The sequence below is a fragment of the Amblyomma maculatum genome, chromosome 4 (genome assembly GCF_055883805.1).
Source record: "Amblyomma maculatum isolate TAMU_Amacu chromosome 4, ASM5588380v1, whole genome shotgun sequence".
In the NCBI taxonomy this organism is placed as follows: Eukaryota; Metazoa; Arthropoda; class Arachnida; order Ixodida; family Ixodidae; genus Amblyomma; species Amblyomma maculatum.
In genome coordinates this window covers 4529373-4544189 of record NC_139347.1, presented here as the reverse complement: position 1 = coordinate 4544189, position 14817 = coordinate 4529373, and positions in this window count along the sequence as shown.

Sequence of the window (14817 nt, the reverse complement as noted above, 5' to 3'; positions counted from 1 at the left end):
TCGGGAGCAATTATTACTGCCGTGCCGTGCCTTCAAAGGCGGAGCGTAATGCTAGTTTCTTGAGAAGCACAGAAGCCTACGAAATAGGCTCGAATTTGCTACTACCGAGAGTAAGGCATAATGCAGGGAATCGGTGGGGCGAGCAATGACTGGGGGACAAGAGACCACAATGCAGTAAATGATCCAAAGTTTCAGCAGGGAATATCTATTGTACAGTGTCGTAATATTTGGAAATTGATAGAGAATTTTTGCGCACACCATAGGCTGTTCGATGAGGAGATAAGTAGATATTTCAGAGACAACCGTGGCTAGCGTGCGGAGAGCACTTGCTGTACGTTGTAAAGAAGGAGATTTTTATGGCTTCTTTATGGCGATGACAATCAGCACAAGTGGTCAGCATGATGTTGACCTGCGCTCCAGTGTCGACAAGTAAATAAGATCAAGTATTTAGTTAAAAATGGTGAAATGGCGCCATGACCATCGACCAGTGCCACTTCCGATCGTCAGTGGCCGGTATAAGCATTACCCTCCAGGGAGGAAATGGCAGGTACACTTGTCTTAAGAGGAAATACAAAATGACACCAGAACAAAGCCATGGACGAGTTGTCTAGCAGCGCGGAGGATGTTTGTTGCTTAGGAGCTTGTAAGTGCCATGGAGATACTGCGAGACAGACACCAAGTATGAACATTGCCCACAATGCCACAAAGACTTCGATCTCCAACTTATAGTTTGATTCATTCCAATCCCCCATGAATTAGTAGTACTCCAGCCTGATTCACGTTATTTTATTGCAAACCACCTTATTCCAAACTAATTATATGTAATACAACTTTAAACCACCGCACTTCACAAGAATAAGCCACTAAGTCAAATAATGCGTCGTTATTGATTCTAGAGCAACGTGTATCACGTCTGATTTTCCATAATATAGAAGAATCCATTATGGATTTTTAATTCAACCCTTATATAATAGTAACCTACTCTAATTCATTCGCATTTATTCTATTGCAATATAATTCAATGCTTTCCATCGCAATCTAGCAGATTTAAGCTTTCACACAACAATTCATACTAATTCAGGTTAATATAAAATAATTTGTTCCTAATCCACAGCAAACTGCCGTAATTCTGCTCTGCTTATTGAATCTTAGTCCATGAAACTAAACCTTTATATCAAAAGAGGCCCTTTTCAATTTTGGGCTAGTTGCTGACTGGTGTGCTGAGTGATGACTTCTCAATCCTGACTGACCAAACTCATATTTGATTCGATTTCTCGCACTGTACACTCTGTTCATATGGTCATAAGCGACTGCACAATTTACACCACAGTAGCAAAAGTCTCGTATCTCTTATGGAGTTTTCCCTCATTATTGTTGCTGGTGTAGTCCACAACAATGACCCTTTCCAATACCTTATACAGACGCATCGCTATGGCAAGCGTGGGAGCTACGTGAGGAACGTTTTGGTCCGAAAGCGGCGCTTTCGAAATAGCTTTGCCATGCCCTGTGGCTCTCACTGTGCCTCTAGGTGCCGAATTCAATAATTAGAGTTGCACGCGGCGCGAGTTTTGCTTCTATGTAGCACGCGATGCGAGACACTGTACAAATCGCCTGTCTTCTGGACCTGCGCGAAGTTCTCTGCACTTGCGCAGAAATAGTTGCAGCAGTTAAAGCATAGTGACGACAGATGAATGGAACAGTATTTCATCTTGAGTAACACGAAAAGTGTGGTAAATTGTAGGCTAAGAAAGTGGGAACGTATACCGCGAATTTTATACCAAACGTCAACTACAACCTCTTTGCTAGAAGTAAGAAGACAAAGAGAACTTTATGACCTTACTAGAAGGTCTTATATGAAACTACTCAGTGGGGGCTTTTTTTTGTTGTAAATTTAGTAGTAATTGCAGAGAAATTCAATTGGAAGAAGCTAAAGTAAATTTGAGTGCGTAAAAAATATCTGACTCTTCTTTCATGGTGCGTAAATATGCAATATGCGCTTTCAATGAGTTTATTATCGCCGTTGTCCTGTTCAAAGTATCCTTTCCTGGTCTTAAGTTGTTCTGATCGGGATGTTATATGTTAAGCACAAACCGTTAGCGGCTTCCTCCAACGAGATCCACTACAGTTACACATCAGCACGTACTGACGGAGAGAACATCTATAGACGGAGGATAACGAACGCAAGCTTATCAGGAGGAAGGCCTTGCATGGCGCATTAGCAACGAAGCCTGGCGTTGGGTTTTCAGCGAATGTTGTTGAACATTCAGGCGACGTTGTGACGTTGTCAGCATCACCTGAGATAAGAGTATGTAAAATTGGCTCACGTATTTGACGACGTCAAGTGGGCAACGACTCTCGCTTGACGGGGGGGGGGGGGGGGATATTCATGCCATATTTCACTGGACGCTTACTGTAGGCAAAAATACTAACTGAGCTGAAAAGATGGCGTGGAAATTGAAAGAAGGCCTTCGGGTGGTTAGACGGGCACGCTACTCAGAGGGCACACGATTTCTCTTCGGTCGGAGCTCATAAAGTTCACCAAGAGAATGTGCAATACCGTCAGTAGTCGTGACGGCCAGAGATAATGAAAAATATGAAACCACTGAATTGAAGAAATGACATAAAAATTAGGTTTCGACATTCATGCTTTTGATATCACGAATAGTAAGCAGCCTAACCCGCCCGCGGTAAGTTTTAACGCGGCACTGTTAAAGTCCCTATTAGGCAGAAAATATGGTACACGCGACGTCAACGTTGTCGACAACATCGGCGTCGCCGTTGTCAGTAAAAATCACTGAAATGGTAATTATCAATCGACATGGTTGTTCGTAAGTTTGTGTGACGTTACCAGACCTCTGACACGGGCTTCACCTTGAAGATGAAAGAGTCAGCTTGATATTCTACCTCCAGAGAATTCGGACTCCGAGTTAGACACGCTTTCCCGCACGTTCGTCGTGCTTGGTTAAAGCGGGTGTTTATGTCAGTGCAGGCTGGTCATTGGCAAAGTGGTAGCTTACGTGCGTATGGTAATGAATGTGTAGGAGAGAATAGATGCACAAAATAAATTATTAATGATTATTCCAGTAGCAAAGGACATGTACACGAATGAGGATCAGCAAGGAGAGCCAGCAAATGGGAAGAATTACGCAGGCTCGCCTTTTCCTTAAACACGGAGCTTAGTTGTCCCCTAATATGCTGTCCCCCAGCACCGCGGCGGGTTGTTAGAGACGCGGGTTTATGAGCAGGGCCCAGTTGGGCTGTACTACGCTCGTGCTGAAAGTGGCATTAGGAACTGTGGTGGACATGCAGAACGAGATGTGGTGAGTGCGGCAGATATAGCAGATATAACGTGTATAAAGAATTAGTGCTATTAATATTATGTGGTATGGTTTGGTGGAACTGTCAATTAAAGTCTTTGAGGTGCCATAGACTTCCATGTCTATTAAGATCTGTGTTGTGCCACAGACTGCCATGTCTATCGCTTGATGTCGGAGACACTCCAGGCAAAAGCGGAATTCCCAGTTCCAGTCAATTATCTGGACACTGTGGGCCCTCTATCTAATTTTAACTCTTGTGAAAAACTGCTCGTCTCAATATTTCTAAATCAGCTAACGGCCGTTAGCAATGAAAAGAAAGAAAAAAACACGTCAACTGCACGGAAATTCGAATATAGAAATTCAATACATTTTATTCCACCAGATAAACACTAATAGCATTACTAATGACCATGAAGCCATTTCAATGGCCGTGACAGTGACCGGAAATAAACATGTTTGTTGTGCCACTTACTTAAAAGAGATCCACATTATCGTAGTTTTCCAGGATTGAAGGTCAGTTTTTAGTAAATGTAGACTCTTCGCTACACGGATAAGCATGACAATATACAACTTCATAACGTTTTCACCACTGCATTTTATTGTGGTTACATGCATTTGTCATGCTTCCGCAACCCTGCATAGCTGCTCTGTTTTGCAGTGATTTGAAGAGGAGGCCGAAGGCAATGATGCTCTAAATATTCGATTGACTAAAACTTTCTCATTATTTACAGGCCTTTTTCATTTGTGCTTTGCTCTCAACCCGCTTTTCTTCTACATGCAAATGCATCTGCGAAGATCTTAGTCGACATATATGTCAAACTGAGCAGAATAAAGACAACCGTTAAGGGAGAGCAGGACATTACAAAATTACGACAATTGTGCAATCTACAATCACGACATTACTCGTTTTCCAGAAAAATCTTGATATAATACTGCGACTATCATAATCCTTTGTGTGCGCTTTGCGTCACACGTGCTTGCCGCTGTTTTATAGCATTTGTCGGAAAGCATGGTTTGGCATAAGATTGGGGAGGGACGGATAGGACATGATTAGCGTACAACAATTAAGCTTTATATACTCCAGATTACTTCCTTTGCTATTCTTCAAAACAGAGAAAGAGAGAGAGACTGTAGTTAAGAACGCTTATTAGACGTTAAGCACATCATGCGCCTGGTTGACCAAGGTAATGGCTTCTTTCACGTAAAGTGACGAGAGCCAGGCAATGTAGAAGGGAATGAAGAGGTAGTGATGCAGGGACTGGACTGACCGGCAGGACAGTAGAAGTGGCTTGTTCTAGAATGCTATACACAGCTGAACTGTTGGATAAGTAGGGGGGGGGGGGGGGGGGGGGCTGAAAAATGAAAAAAATGAAGGCGAAAATAAAATTACCGGAAAAGAGTATTGAGAGTGTTTGCCTGAATCCAACGAGGTATATGTGCCTGAGAAGCTCTGAAACGTGAATAGGGATGGGTGCGTATTTGTACGCCATTACCTACGAGACCGTAGGCGTACGGACGCGAAAACATGAGTATAAATTAGAAGCGTAAAACAATCTTCTATTTCTGTTTTCATTCAAAGGCTGGTCGAGCAAAACCCTCTAGAGACGTTTTGCTCTATAATAGCGAGGAGTTTGTTCTTAAAAACTTTTTCTTTTTATGGAAAACATACTTACAGGCAAAAGCAAACAAAAACTAAGGAAAAGCGTTTTCCAGCCAGCGCATATGGAAGCACTGCCAAAAAAAAGCACGTTGAACGCACGTTTTCATGCATCGCTTTCATCGCAGCCTCATATTCCTTATTCTTTCCCCGCCTGGTTTAGCGCCATGCCCGCCACGTCATATTCTTTATGTCGTTTCCTGTGCACACCCACAGATCACAGCTCTTAGACATCATGTTGAGTCTTGCTTCACAGTGTCCAACAGCCACCACCACTTTTTACTCGGTTCACACCTTCATTCACATCAAAATCTCTCCAAACATGTTCTAAAAACTAAAAAGCAACCCTACTCAGACGTGCTTGACATGTCGCCCCAGATGTCCTACAAGTTCGAGGGCATTAAAATGCAATTTCATCCATCTTCTACCGAGCTGCGGCCAGCAATCCGCCCTCTCGGCTTGTCGGCCATCTTATTGTTCGCTTTCTTAGGATTATATTTCTTTCTTTTTATCGAAGTTTCGTAAGTAGCTGTAGTAGTATTTTGCGAAGCTTCATTGAGAAAACCTCCCGCAGCCTTCCTTTATAAAATGGTTTTTAGAGCAGGTCGGCAGCATCAAAATCTTATTTTACTGCTTTCTTATTATATTGTCAGCGTGTCAATATTTCTTTTTACTACGCAAAACTAAATTACACTTTTAGAACACTAAATAAACAAATTTGAAGCTAGAAGTGCTTACAACCAAAGGTAAGGAATATATAGAAGTGTATACTGAAACGCCTCTCTGCTTCAAGACGATATTTTTGTATTTGTAGACGTCCACAACAGGCATTAGGACAGATATTTAAAAGACGAATTATCAGTCTATTTATTCACTTAACCAGCCATTATGCATATCCATTTATTTCCGTTAGAACATGTGCACCAAGGGGGTGAGAAGCTCCTCTGGTCTTAAGCAATTGGTTGGTTTCTAGATATTCCAAACGCTGATAGCTTAAAGAGAATCGGTATCATCCTACAAATACCTTGGCATTAACAAATCTGATAATCTTTCTTGGAATTTTCAAATCAAGCAAATCACTTCGAAGGCTAACCACATGCTTGAGTAAGCCCGCAGAAATTTGTCTTCATCGCCACCGTCATTGAAAATTTTATTGTCATCATCATCATCAGCCTGACTATACCCACTGCAGGGCGAAGGCCTCTCACAGATTTCTCCAATTAACCCGGTTTTGTGCTAGCTGCATCCACTTGACCCCTGCAAACTTTTTAATCTCATCCGCCCACCTAACTTTCTGCCGCTCCTGCTACGCTTTCATTAACTTGGAATCCAGTTTGTTACCCTAAGCGAGCATCGGTTATCCTCTCTTCGCACTACATGTCCTGCCCATGCACTTTTCTTCTTCTTGATTTCCACTAGAATGTCGGTAACTTGTTATTTCTCTGACCCACTCTGCACGCTTTCTATCTCTTAATGTTACCCCTACCATTTTTCGTTCCATTGCCCTCTGCGTTGTCCTCAACTTAAGTAGAACTCTCTTGGTTAGCCTCCACGTTTCAGCCCCATAGGTGAGTACAGGTAAGATGCAACTGTTGTATACTTTCCTCTTGAGCGATACCGGTAAGCTGTTAGTCATAATCTGCGAGTGCTTGCCTAATGCGCTCCATCCCCATCTTATTCTTCTTGTTATTTCTTTTTCATGGTCCGGATCTGCGGTTACTACCTGTCCTAAGTAGACATATTCGCCTACTACTTCCAGTGCGTCACTGCCTAACGTAAACTTCTGTTCTTTCCCGAGGCTGTTGAACATTACCTTAGTTCTCTGCATATTGATTTTCAAGCTTAAGTTTCTACTTTTCCCGTCTAGGTCATCAATCATTCTTTACAATTCATCGCCTGAGTTACTTAGGAAGGCAATGTCATCAGCAAATTGCAGATTACTGAGATATCCTCTATCTACCCTTATCCCTAACTGCTCCCATTCCAAGTCTCTGAATACTTCCTCTAAGCAAGCTGTGAATAGTACTGGGGAGATCGTGTCTCCTTGCGCAACACCTTTCTTTATGGGCATTTTGTTACTTTCTTTATGCCGCGCTTTTTCCTGCAAAACTCGCAAGAGAATATTTCGCCACTTGATGTCTGGCTCTGAACGACCCACAAGACATTTTACCTGCTTTTGTCCTCGTTCACTAGGTTTACCTCCTCCGAGCCTCACTTTCGCAGCTCTTCTCCTGGCTTGCCCCTTTTTCACAGAAGAGCGCCCCACTCCTCTCCCCGCACAAGGCGTTTTTTTCTTTGTGATTTTTTTTCACTCGCCTACTCGAACCTGTTTTCCCTCTCGCCTGAGTGCGCTGCACGTAGCTTATTCGTTTTCACCTCATCCTCCTACACATCTTTCAGCTGCATACCTTCTCTTCCCGCGTGCTTCCCAATAGCCTCCCAAAGCATCGCTGGGCGGCGCTGTGGTTCCTGATGGGCAACGCCATCTGTGGCAGAAAAACACACACTGGGACGCCATCGGCTCGGCTCGCTGCCTTCGCGACGTGCGCCGCGCACTTTCTCTCGAACGAGCACGCGCCCTGACGCGCCCCCGCAGGCGCATCACGACATGCCGCCTGCATTCCGTCTTGATGATTGGACAACCTGCCGCGTATTTCCATGGAGGAAACGTAATCACAGCCGAGAAAATTTTTATTCACGTCTGCACTGTAGAGCAGACGACAGACGGCGATGAGTAAATATTGATTGTGAATGCGTTTCCCACGTTAGCGAAAACCTAGGAAGTTTATCTCGAGGTAAGTCAGATATGTAAATATATTGTCGTATATTGTCACGTAGCCGTTTAGGCCCGTAACCAGAAGGTTGATTTTTAATAGGGGGTTGATCTAGCAGGAACAGGAGAGCAGGTCCAGAGCACCGAGTGACAGCTGGCGACTTCAGCTTCTTCTCATCGAACGCCACGGGGCCACTTCTTCGAGTCCGCGCACGAGACTCTCGATGAGCAGCCGCCTAGCGGCTGCTGTTGCACACGCTACATTATAATATGTTTAAAAACTGCGGAATTATTATCAGTACTCTGAAATAAAGCTGCGCGCTTATTGATCATCGTTTTGGCCTGTTGCATGAGATCTATATACAGTTTTGTTTTTATTATTACGACATTACTAAATCAAATCTTGCAGTAGAAGAATAAGCTATAGTCCGAAGGAGATGTTTTCTCCAAAGGCACGAACGCTAGCAGTCTCAAAAGCACATGCGTGCTCCGCGTGCTGCATGCGACATAACCGGCTCGCTGGCTCGGAAGGAAGGTGAAATCCAAGCTTGTACTACAATCGAGCTTTATTTCGGTTCTTACTAAATGGTTGTGCTTCAGTTATATTTGGTTTGCATTTACGAAACCTGTGACGCGAATAGGGTGCTCCGTGCGAGTAGTGTCAATCGAGCCATAACTAGGATCGCTTTTGTATTGCACTTCCAACATATTTTTGTTATGAATAATAATAATAATGTTGGTTCATTTCTTGGCCAATTTGCGGAAATCTGTAAAAGCGGCTCAGCCAAGCATGTTTTCCACCCCCCCCCCCCACACGCACACAAACACACACACACAAAAAAAGATATTTTCTTAGTCGTAGGGCACATTTACACATCATTGTCGATCGCGGGCGTCGCACGCTGGATATCTGTTGATTTGGTTGCTTTCAGAGCACTCGCAAAGCAGGGAGAGAGCACAGAAAATCGGCAAAGCATGACACGCGCGGAGTGAAAAGCAGGATAATCCTCCACCCCCTTCACTTCGTACACATGGTTTTCAACCATTGTACTCTTTTCATGCCTCTCTAAGACGTCTTTGTTAACTGTCGAACATTTCTGAGTTTATGGAGACGGGGAAAATTGGCCCTTTTCGTTTCCACAATGAACGCGAGACTTCTCAGAATGCTGACATGCGGTTGGAAAACAGGTCTTGTGGAAACGCTTCCAATGAAATCTGCGAAGTCCCACATGTGAGCCTTGTTTTTTGGCGCTTCGCCTACTATTGTGGCTACCCATGACACAATGCTACTTAGTACCTCCGTTTCGCATCAGCGGAAGCGTTTTTGTATCGCCAAATAACCGCCAGCCGCAACTCGATCGCCAAACGTGCACAGGAAGCTAGCGGAGCGTCTGCTCCGGCGACGTCCCATCGTTTCACATTTCGCCACCATGCCACGAATGCGGCGCTGCCATCGCGCGGCGAAACTTGAGCTTGGGTTGCCTATTGGCGTGCGCTCGAGCAGTTGAGTACAATAGGTAATGAGTCTGGTTCGGTAGCCTGCCTGACAACCAGCGCGACAAGAATGTTTCCTCGCTCGTGGTGAGCTGTTCGTATTTCTCATGGCGGCGGAGCGGCGGCGGCGCGCACGTGTGCGTTTGGAGTCGAGGCTTACGTTGGGCCGTGGTTCTTTGCAAGCGAAAAGGCAAGCCATATCTTCTGACACCTTACGATAGCTCCGGTGTAGTCCAAAAGCCGGTCAACAAAGTCAACAAAGTATAATATACCTGGCACAGTTTCAACGTCTCACCCGCAGACAGTGGGACTCCTTTGAGGCCATCAATCGTGAGGCTATGCGTGCAATAACATATCTTCCCCGCCTAACACCCATACCAGTACTTCAAGAGTATGCCCAGCTAAATACGCTCACTGATCTCGTTGATCAGCGGATGGCAAACAGAGCTCGCAAACAGTCTTTACAACTACATCACTTAAAGACACTACCTCCATGGTCGTACTGCCAGCTCACGGACAATCGCCCCACTGTTTCCCCGTCGGTATCATCCGCACATCTGCCTGAAGGGTGCATATTATATACCGATGCATCACATACTGCAGAGCGGGGAGTTACTTCTGTGTATAGTCCCTCTCATCTGCATCTCAACACTGACGTGACATATACCGCGGATACGTGCACCCCTCTGGCACTGGAACTTCAAGCAATTTACATTGCCATACATTCCCTTCCACCAGTTCCTACATTCAACGCAGTTCATCTTTACACAGACTCTCTCACTGCCCTTAAACAGCTTAAGTCCGTTCGACGCACATTCCAAATAACACAGTCCATACATTTGCTATGTTCAAAGTACCCATGTCCTGTGCGCATACACTGGATTCGCGGCCATGCTCGCGATCCACATAATATACAAGCAGATGCTATGGCGCATATAAACACATCAGACGATCCACCACCTTCCCCTCTTCCCCCAGATCCGTTCCTGTCCCACGTTTCCGATTCGCAAGTTCTGCGCCAGCGAACACGCGCTCTCATTCCTCCGTGTTCGCACCCTCCCCCCGTAGTCTTACTCGGCAGGAGGAGGTGACAGTGCTCCGGATCCGGGCAGGGGCGGCTCTGACCCCATCTGTTCGACATTGATGGCGGGAAAAAGATCTACCAGTGACTGACAGGTGCCCTCACTGTGAGACTCCACCTGACGTCTGCGATGTGAATCACTTGTTGTGGACGTGTCCATCAACGACGCACATTAGGCAACGGATAATCATGAAGGTGGGCCTGCGGTGGAATCGCGATAGTGATTATGAGAAATGGACAATGGACAATCGCTATACTGCCAACCTTCTCGAATACATAAGCACAACTGGACTTCACTCCTTCTTTTAACTTTCTATCTCCTGCATCTCATTCCCCCTTTCTCAACTTATGCCTTGTGGCAAACTCTTCCAAAAAAAAAAAAAAGTCCTATTTGTGACTACCAATCTCTGTTTACCTTCAGACAATTTTGGAAATGAAATGTTCTGTGCGGTTTGTTGATTGCTCGATGTGGTGTCTCATTTCAATTTTTTTTTCCAGGAGGTAAAGCGATGCACATAGTGATTTTTAGGGCAACTTTCATTGAGAAACATCTAAGTTACGTAGCGCAGGAAGTAATACTTCTGGAATGGTAAAATCATTAATATTTGTTTTTGTTAAGATGCATCCAGGGGACGTTGACAAATGTTAATTAGCGGGATTAGGTGCAATCTTGTATCGCGTCTTATGCGATCGTGGAAATATAGGTGAACTATCATTTGTGCATGACAAGAATCTTACTCGCTCGGTTTTGCAGTTCAGCAAGACACTAAAGGCTTATCACATACAAGCGATTGAGTGAACGCAGCCAGAAGTAGGTGGCGATGCAAATAAAATTTTAATTTTGCTGAATTTTACTCTCAGTGAAAAAGCTGTAACTCTCGTTTGTCCGGTGTGCGTTTTGTAAGGGTTTCAAATATCCCAATCGTACCTACAGTTGCGTGCACCCCGAACGACATGGGCATACCATATAAATTCATTTTTTTTTTATAAAAGTGGCCTCCGATGTCTGTATTCAGCGTATTTCCCTTGGTTCTGCTGGCATTTCGAGAAGAAAATTTTTGTCCCATTTAAAAATAAACCATCTTTCAAGGTTGATATACAGCTTTTACATGCGAGGAGTGGGGGACAGGAATTGAAGGAGATTGCAGAGAATGAGAGGTGGTGGTGAGTGGCTTCACGGTGCCTACGGGAGATTAGAAAATGAGGTTTTGAAGCTGTGCAGGGCACACCAGGCAAAGTTCAATCTGAACTACACTAATATTTAATTTCGGTATATCATCGAAATACTTTTCTGCACTGTTTTGTGCATTGTTTTTCAGACAGCGCGCATTTGATGAATATGATGCTGATATAATTGTTTATGTTTTTAGTTCAGCGTCTTCCAGTCGGCTAAGCTCAAGAAAGCACACGTCCGCGGAAGAAGCCTCGCATCAATGGTTTCCGCTTCACGATGATAGTTACTTGTTGCAGATGTCGACCTTTCACAAAGTATAGTTTACTGCAACGTCTTGACAGTATGTCAGGAGTGTTTCCGAACGCTAGGTCCCTGAAGGGGTAAATAATGTATGCAGTCTATGACTACGTGACATCCCCTGTTTAATAACACGCGTGCCTCCCTTTTTCTTTTTGTCAAATATTGAACTTGATTTATTTTGAATGTAGATTGTGCGGTTGTGAAATTTATTTCTTGGCCGTCAGTGAACAATTACCTTGTGCAGATGCTATATGCGAAAAGCCTGCGTTGGACCTGGCGGTAACGAGTTATGCAAGGGTGGCTGCCAGGAGCCTGCTATCCAGGGCCTACCAGCGAATCCTTGTGATGGGTCAGCCCGCTGCACAGAGCCACGCGTCCATGGCTCATACCCCATTCCTACAGTCGCAAACCGTCTGCTGTCTCTGTCACACCTTGGGCCTGCAAAGAGCCCCCACGATCATTTCAACCACCTGCTCCAAGCCTGCCCTGTATGTCCCAAGCTGTGTATTGACTTGCCGCGTGTTCTCGTGACACTTGAAATAAAATAAAGTTTGTTTCTTCGATCATTTGGTTCCTTTTTTGCATGACTGCTCGTCGCTCATATGCAAAACGTTTCATATGAAACCTCCTTCTGTGGGAGGACAAGCGGTGTAAGTCCGAATTTTTGGAGTCTTCATTGTGTATTGAACTATTGCCTACAGCTTCCCTTGTCGATTAGAAAAAACAAATGGCAGACTATACGAGAGGATATGGTGTAGAACTAAGTAGGGTGCCCCTGGTCGGATTTCCCACTTACCTAGACATTCAACGGCCACCTTGAAGGGGCAGCATTCTGAGCCAGGGTGCAACTGGCTGCACATATGCCAAGCCTTGGAATGAATCTTGGGTTATCAATATTCCGGCTTAATATGGGTGTAATCATGGTGCAAAAGCGGTAACAGGATGGCTGGATATGAGCGTAATGATGGCACAAGTGTGGGGGTAGGATGGCTGGATATAAGCATAATCATGGCACAAATAGGGGGGGTAGGATGGCTGGATATGGACAAAGTCTCGGCAGGAGCGTAGGGACGGGTAGGCTCTACGTGTGCGTAGTCTTGGCGCGAGCGTGGCGGCAGGTTGGCTGCACGCGCGCATGCTTGGCGCGAATGTGGCGACAGCTTGGCTCTACGCGAGCATACGCGGCGACGGGCTGGCTGTATGCAGGCATACTCATAGCATTAAAATAGCGACGGGTTGGCATACTTTTGGCATAAATGGTGGGGCCATTGTTGGAAAAAGTCGTAATTTTCCCAAATGCCAATGAAGGACCTATACTCATGCCAACCTTTGCCACCCGAATGCCAATCAAGGGCCATTGCTTTTGTGCTGCTTGGAAAGTTAGGCCGATTGAGGACAGTCGCATTGCACACGTTTTTCCGAGCTTATTTTATTATGAGATAGGCTTCATAAGTAAAGCGGTGAAGCAAGGCGAACCTTATTACAACGTTGAGTCGCTGACTGTGCCGTCCGGCGAAACCGACTAGGCCTAGCGACGAGTAGGGAGGCAGAGAGCAGCGCAGTTCGTCGCCTGGCGCACCCGCGGGAGCAGCCATTGCCGAAGCCTCCGCCCTTTTGCAGGCATGCTACTGTTGCACGAGTATATCAGCAGTTCTGATAACATTTTTTGTGGTATATACAATTAAGCCAAAGAGTGCTACAATGTCTCACTGCTGCGCCGGCGGCCACTCCGGTCCAGGCTACGGCGACCGACAACAACGCCGTTCGCCGACCATTGCCGGACCGTCGGCGGCAGCCTTCACAAATTTTAGTTAATGAATATTGCTGTGAAGCATAATTTTGGCTACACTGAGCCGTCTTACTGTCGGCGCGTTAGAACTAGAATGCTGCCACGCTGGATGCAATAGAACAGCCAAAACAAGCTGACCAATAGCATCGTCTCTTACATCAGAAAACTGTGCCATGACGTCACAAATACTTGATTATGGTTTTTTTATGTGAACCTACCTCACAGCCAATGCGCTAGGGATGGCTACAGAATGCATGGAACTTTAAAAAGGACTAAAATATTTTCTACGCTTCCCTTTAGTCTAATACTTGACTGTGATGGTCTTCAAACACAAAGGCGTTGTGACAAGCTTTGCACAACCTTGTAATTTGGTGTCTCTACTCCTTTAAAGAACCCTATGTGGTCGAAACGTCTTGAGCCCTCCATTACGGCGCCTCTGATAGCCTGAGTCGCTTCGGGACGTAAAACCCCACAAACCAAAATTATACCTTCCTAATTCAAATTTTTTCCTGAACATAGTTTCCAGTAAATTGTTTTGCTACACACGATTATGAAGAAATGAAAAATGGGCGCAATGGTCGCAACTGCCCAGCAGGTTAACCAACCTAAGGCAGTACTTAACTTTAACTCAAGAATTCTATATCAGCTCATGCAAACTAGCAGTAAAAAGTTTTCTTGTACTTGAAACTTGGAAGCCTTCGGCGGAAATCCACCTGAGTAGGTTCCTAAAAAAAACCTTTGAAAAAACACTAACATCAACCAAAAACATTTATTATAACGCGAAGATTTGGGACCAGCTCGGTCTCTTCCTCAGGGGTCGCAAAAGTGCGAGCCCACCGTAGCAGGAAGCGGCACTTCCTCCCCTTTTCCAAACACGTGGCGCAGTTTATCGGTGTGCACGGGGAGTAGCGTTCCCGGCTTCCTATTCACTGTTAGAGCTTTGAGCCGGATGAACCAAGACCTGGCGTGCAGCCATTAGAAAGGATTAGATTCTACGATCAGGACGCTCAAAACTTCAAAGGCAATTTTGTGGTCGGCGTGTTCGTCGTGCTCCGCTAGGAGGTTGCTTTCTGAGTTCATTATTAGGGTGCCATTTTTGTGTGGTCTGATTCGCTGATCGAGATTGTTTGTTTTGCCAATGTATGAGGCCGGGAACTCGGAGAATGGAATCTTGTAAACGATACCACCTTGTTTTTTATGGGGATGTGGTATTTTGATACCTGTAGGAACCG